General features: G+C 37.2%; 1 long non-coding RNA gene across 15 annotated transcripts in view; it reads left to right on the top strand.

Moving 5' to 3' along the window:
• Nucleotides 1-1,260: 1,260 nt before the first annotated feature.
• Nucleotides 1,261-6,512, top strand: part of LOC122251449 (uncharacterized) — a 32,290-nt gene continuing 27,038 nt past the window's right edge. For 5 of the 15 annotated variants that reach the window (XR_015192664.1, XR_015192661.1, XR_015192663.1 and 2 more), the window contains exons 1-4: nucleotides 1,261-1,307; nucleotides 4,505-4,631; nucleotides 4,995-5,127; nucleotides 6,154-6,266. This is a non-coding gene — a long non-coding RNA (uncharacterized LOC122251449). Of the gene's footprint in view, nucleotides 1,312-1,343; nucleotides 1,619-1,988; nucleotides 2,059-2,247; nucleotides 4,210-4,504; nucleotides 4,632-4,994; nucleotides 5,128-6,153; nucleotides 6,267-6,512 lie in introns of those variants that run through there. The other 10 variants (XR_015192666.1, XR_015192667.1, XR_015192665.1 and 7 more) reach the window with 6 other exon arrangements.

Here is a 6,512-nt window from a genome sequence, read left to right as displayed (position 1 = left end):
CTCCTCTCCTCTGCGGCTCTCCTCTCCTCTCAGCCTCTCCTCTCGTTCTCCTCTCCTCTCCCTCTCGGAGCTCTCCTTCGCCGTCTCCTCCTTCCTCTCCTCTCCTCTCCTCTCGTCACTCACGTCCCTCTCCTCTCGTCTCCTCTCCTCTCGTCTCCTCTCCTCTCCACTCCTCTCCTCTCCTCTCCTCTCTCTCCTCTCCTCTTCATCCTCCCCGCTCCTCTTCCTCTCCTCTCCTCTCCTCTCCTCTCCTCTCCTCTCGTCTCTCTCCATCTCGTCCTCCTCTCCTCTCCTCTCCCTACTCTCTCCTATCCTCTCCCCTCTCCACCCTCTCCTCTCCTCTCTCTACTCTCTCTTCTCTTCTCTCCTCTCATCTCCTTTCGTCTTCTCTCCTTTCTTCTCCTCTTCTCTCCTCTCCTCTCCTCTTCTCTCCTCTCCTCTCCTCTCCTCTCCTCTCTTCTTCTCTCCTCTCCTCTCCTCTCCTCTCCTCTCCTCTCCTCTCCTCTCCTCTCCTCTCTCTCTCCTTCCTCTCCTTTATTCTATATATCCTCTCCTCTCCTCCTCATATGATATCTCTCCTCTCCTCTCCTCTCCTCTCCTCTCCTCTCCGTTATTCTTATATACTCTCCTCTCGTCTCCTCTCCTCTCCTCTCGTCTCCTCTCCTCTCCTCTCCTCTCCTCTCCTCTCCTCTCGTCTCGTCTCGTCTCCTCTCCTCTCCTCTCCTCTCCTCTCCTCTCCTCTCCTCTCCTCTCCTCTCGTCTCCTCTCGTCTCCTCTCCTCTCCTCTCCTCTCCTCTCGTCTCCTCTCGTCTCCTCTCCTCTCCTCTCCTCTCGTCTCCTCTCCTCTCCTCTCCTCTCCTCTCCTCTCGTCTCCTCTCCTCTCCTCTCCTCTCCTCTCCTCTCGTCTCCTCTCCTCTCCTCTCCTCTCCTCTCCTCTCCTCTCCTCTCCTCTCCTCTCCTCTCCTCTCGTCTCCTCTCCTCTCCTCTCCTCTCCTCTCGTCTCCTCTCCTCTCCTCTCCTCTCCTCTCCTCTCCTCTCGTCTCCTCTCCTCTCTCCTCTCCTCTCCCCCCCCCCCCCCCTCCCTGTGTGTGATGATGTTTATGTGTATCAGCACTAGGCAAAATATAACGAATAATTGGGTGGGTGTATGATTTAAACCAAAAAAGGTTAACACATATATAAATAAAATCAATAACAATGTGATTGATTGAGGCCATTGCAACAGGAAAAGGTATGATTTTTTTTTTTTTTATCTGGCCATGATGACGTAACAGACGCCGAGGTTGTTACACGAACGGAGGTGTTAGGTGTGTTAGTATTGTCTTCATATTTTTATTTTATTTTACCATAATTTAAATAGACCAACCTCCTTTAAAGAAGTACTACATCTTGAGACATACAAAGATCTTCCTACAAAGGTCAAAAATTATAGATATGATATAAGAAGCAAGAAGAAACAAGAAAAAAGATCCAGGGAATATAGACTTCTACATAGTCTAAAACCCTATAAAAGAAGAAGAAAGAATAATTTGAATATATTTGCATGAGTAGATTTGCTTCCACGTTAAAATTCGTGAATTACAACTTCATGGTTCGTAGAAGTTAGGTGTAAGGTAAGGTAATATGACATTATCTAAGGCATGTTTAAAAGGGAAAGGATTCCAAGTTAAATTCAAAATTTAATGACAGAAGAAAGACCCAAATTTTGAGTGTATTAAGAGCGTTATCCTTTGTAATATTCACTTGAAATGATGATATGAAGTAGGGTATTATTTAAATTTGAAATGAGACACGACTTGGTGCTTAGTGTAATAGGGTCTTCTAACAATTTGAGATATATGGCTACTGTTGGCCTTATATTCCTTTAAACCCATTGTCCTATTTTCATATATTATTTCTTTACATATTATGAAATTTGAGAGACATACATAGAGAATCAAAGAAGTAATACTTAGAATTTCAGCTTTTTTAAATTCTGTTTCTTGCCTCTTCATCCTGTGCTTGCTATCCTAATTATTAACTATTGTGTATCGTTTATTACATTTACGAATTGACTGGGTAAGAGCAATAAACACACTAAATATCAGTATTCTTTGATATCCAATTAGTAATTATTCAGAATAGGAGTAGTTCATATGCCTATTCATGTGTATACAATGTATATAGTATGAAGCAGTGCTTCACGCTCCGGAAAAGGCCAATAAACTGCCATCATCTGTATTCTGGGAAAATAGAATTGAAACTGATTCCTCATTTGACAACGATTTAGCAGATAAGTTCGCAATTTAATAGTAACAGAATAATCATGGTGGTTTGTTGACTTTTGCCGGAGTGGAAATTGCGGAGGTCACAGGCGTCACTTAACCATTCGGAGCTGGGCATCTTAAGATGTTCTGTTTTCTATTATTTTCTTGACGCGATGCTAAGTAATATTTGGTATTATGCGTTAGTTATAAAACTGAAGTAACAACTAGCTTTTATTTTGAACAAAGATATGCTGTGGGAAAATAATTTGACCCCATGATTCGTGCCCATTGCGCAAGGGTTAATGCAAGCTTTGGAAAGAGATTGTGTGCGTGCCATTGTTTTGCACCAATTACTTTTATATATATGGTTGCTATAGTTTTTCTCTATCTCCAAGCAGACCTACTTTGATGAATTATCAAGAAAACTAAATTAATCATGATAGTGTTAATGAAAAATTAATCATGATATACATGTCATATATAAGTAACATTTTGTATTACTGTAAATTTACATAATCAATAGATAGAATTAGGAATGTAGTATAAATGGAATATCTTAATATGAAGGATTGTTTAATTTTTAGTAAATATTTAAAGGATTCCTTCATTGGCTTTCAAGATGTGTTTTGGTCAAATCCACATGAAACTTTCTTTAAGTCATAGTTTTAGTGTGATTGTGTGATAGTATCAAAAAACTAACACTGCCTCTGCATCTAAGCTCTATGTTCTATATGATATAAAATAGGTAAATATTTGACACTCCAGCAAAATCCAGTAAAACTTCAGTTGATATATTCTGGGAAGATAAATCTTCAACTGGTTCCATATTTGACAATAAATATCTCTATATTATCTAAATAGCTCTTTTGTTACTCTTAGACTAACAAATTTAGTCATATGAGTGTAGTAAATCATAGGCAGAGATTTGGACTATCCTTAGCAATAGCGTTGAATTTTAGGAAATGCAATTTTTTGGCTTGTTTTGCCATGAACATTTGATTTAGGCTTTTTACTGTTTAGTTTGTATTTATTTCTTTATTTCTCTATTTGGTTTCTTCATTTCTCTATATATCTAGACACTATTATATTCTTTTTCATGTTATCCATCATAAATTTCATTCCTGTGGATTGAATCATGAAGATTTACCCAGATTATTTCTCTATACATTATTAGTGGGTAGCAAAACAGTAGGTTTGCCATGATGATGTTCTCTCCTTTTCTTCAGTCTTCTTTTCTTAGATTATCACATATTGCTGTTAAACCTTCCAGGATGAGCCACATCTTAAGATATTCAGCTTAGGCTGGGCATTATTATTTTTCAGTTATAGTATGATATGGGAGTCTATATATGGTAAATTAGCAAAATGATACTAATTAGCATTTGGTGTATTTCCCTAGTTATACAACTGCAGGAAGGAATTACTGGTAATTTAACGAAGAGGAAAAATGCATTACAAAAGTGATCTAACTCCATGAAACAGTCCCATTGCAGAAGAGTTAAACATATGTTTATTAGATAGGTAACACATTAGGCCAGTGAAATTATATTTCTTGTTACATCAGTGCCATCATATAAGATTTCATTGTTACAAACGTCTCTGAAAGTACATATTCAATTTAGATTATAGGTATTCAAGTAGATAATGAGCTGTTTGGTTTGTGTAATAAGATTGATAGACCCTATGGAGTCGGCAGTAGCTCTGGAGTATTGGTACCAATATTATAAGTGCAGTTAGCAACATGAGGTTTATCACCCATTTTTACAGTACATGTTTTTATCCATTATTTTATTCTTGATTTGGCAAAATCATATAAAAAAGTTCGTACTGCCCAGTGTTAGTTTTCATGACTGATCATGAAGAAGTCAATATGTAAAACATCCTACTGACCCCTGATTTATTTGATAGTGAATATGAATGGAAATGTAATGACAGTTTTTTTTGTTATCAGTTATTGTACAAAGTAAGTATCCATATTACATGTTATGTTTATTACAAATATATTATAGGCTGTGCCTGTGAAATTAAGACTTGAGATAACAAAAGTAATTTGTAACACTTCAAGAGCAATTGCCAATTATATTTATAACATATGCCCAAAGTGTGATCCAATTTCCATACTGCCAGCTCATATCATTTTTAGCATATTAGCAGAGACTGCATTGGGTTGCAACAAGAATGTCTGTAATTGTAGTATCACTGTTGTCCTTTGGTTTTACTGATGTTTATTATTTAGTCTTATAGACCACTTCTTTCAGGTGACCTCATTGAAAGCAGTCAGGAGTAGTAAGGTCTGGTGATCATGGAGGCCACAAGGTTTTGGAAACAAGTTGATCATCGAAAAACTCCTTCAAGAAGACCATTGTTTGGGAAAATGCCTGTGAAGTAAGTTTCAGTAAGATGCCACCACATGTCTGACATCAAATGAAATTGGCCTTCCTACAGGAGGATATATTTGAGATGGACAATGCAGTTAAACCACTAAGCCATTTTTCAGTATTTGAATGTTTTTACAGTACCTTTTCTTTTTTATTATTGAAGTTTCTGTAAAGTATTTCTGATCTTTTATTTGCTACAAAAGTAATTCTTGAGATGTGTGATATATGTATGACATATTTGGTCGATACCAGATCCCATTGATCAGATTAGTATTTCACAATGTATTTCAGAGGTTCATCAGATTTAGTATTGCTTTTTAATAAGAATAACACCCATTATACATTAATAATTTTTATGTTTCTTCCATAGGTTGAGTGTTAGGTGCAGTTATGTTCCATCTGCTGTCTATTCTGCATTCTGAACTTCCTGACCAAATAGCACCTGTTAATCCTCTGCTTTATGACAGGTTATTTTGAGTCATCCCCATTGCTACAACTATCAGGTATGTGCAAAAGGTGTAACCATATTACAAGGCCAAGACTTTATGAATCATTGTTTTTTTCTTGCATGTTATTAACTCACTCGGCAAGATAGCAAGGGTGGGTAGCTTCCCACTGAGAGGAAAATGTGTATATATATAAATGCAACTACAATGTGTATATACAAACATAACCATGTAGAACAGGGATATACAGGAGAATCCACGACATAATAAGATGTCATCCGTTATGAGGGAAATATTCTGAAGACGTGATATCAAGTCATTCAGCATGAATGGGTCAATAGCACTATCAGAGTCTAATTACACAAAGTCTGTTTGCTGCACAAAAGAATGCAGACATCATATGGTCATCAATTTCGGTAAATTAATGGGGATCTTGTAAATTGATAGGAGACCAAATTTTTAGTTTTCTTAATTTCAATAAACTACTTACACTGTTGTTGTCTTTAACTATAAGTATGCCATTCATATTTCAACATATACAGGCCTTGGGATATCATGCATGAGTTGGACCAAATTCTAGCCAAAAGTTTTGAACACTGTTTCCTAAAGGGTAAGAGATGGAAATGATTTGTGAAAGTGATATGATCATAAGGTCCATAATCCATCATAAGCACCATGTGCTTCAAGGAGTTGGGAATTATCAATAAATTTACATGTGCCATAGAACTGAAGTGAGACGAGCAAACAAGAGTGGTCCAACCTGCTAACTTTCAAACACTGTTTTCTCAATTTTTGTTTGTGTCATTTATGTCATTTCAGCTAGAGATGCCATATATATAGTAATTTTCTTCTTTGTTGCCAAAGTTCCTGTAGAATATTAGCAATTTTATGTTTGGTACAAAGTAATTCTTGTGAAAATATATGATCTATAAATATCCTAGGAGATATATGATTCAACATATATTATTCAACATATGAAACATAAAGTTTTTAAGCTGATTAGCATTTTATTATACATTTCAAAGTTTCACCAGTTTATATTGTACTTGTAGGATAAAACTCATTTACCTGTTTCTTTGGCAGATAAATAGCTGGATGCAGTTATATGCCAGATGCTGTCTGTTCTGCACCCAAAACTACTTGACCATGTGGCAAGTCTCCATGTCTTCTGCTTTATGTCTTCCTGGTTATTTTGGGTCATTATCCCTTTTGCCACACTTGTTAGGTATCTGTAATAAGTTTTAACATGTTGATGGGGCTGTTTTGGCTCCAAATGGTCTAGATGCAGGGATATTTCAAACACATAACCCTAACACCTCAGGCTATTTGACCGCACTGGCCGCAACCAAGTGCTACACACTGGATCATCTGGTGCACCAGCCAGGAGGATGGCTATGACAAAATATCTCGTCCCCAACAGCTGGTACTGCCACTACTTGACG

This window comes from Penaeus japonicus, unplaced genomic scaffold (assembly GCF_977035675.1).
Source record: "Penaeus japonicus unplaced genomic scaffold, GWHDUDI00000001_assembly GWHDUDI00000032, whole genome shotgun sequence".
Classification (NCBI taxonomy): domain Eukaryota; kingdom Metazoa; phylum Arthropoda; class Malacostraca; order Decapoda; family Penaeidae; genus Penaeus; species Penaeus japonicus.
Note: the sequence above shows the minus strand (reverse complement) of the source record. Positions and strands in the feature narration are given on the sequence as shown.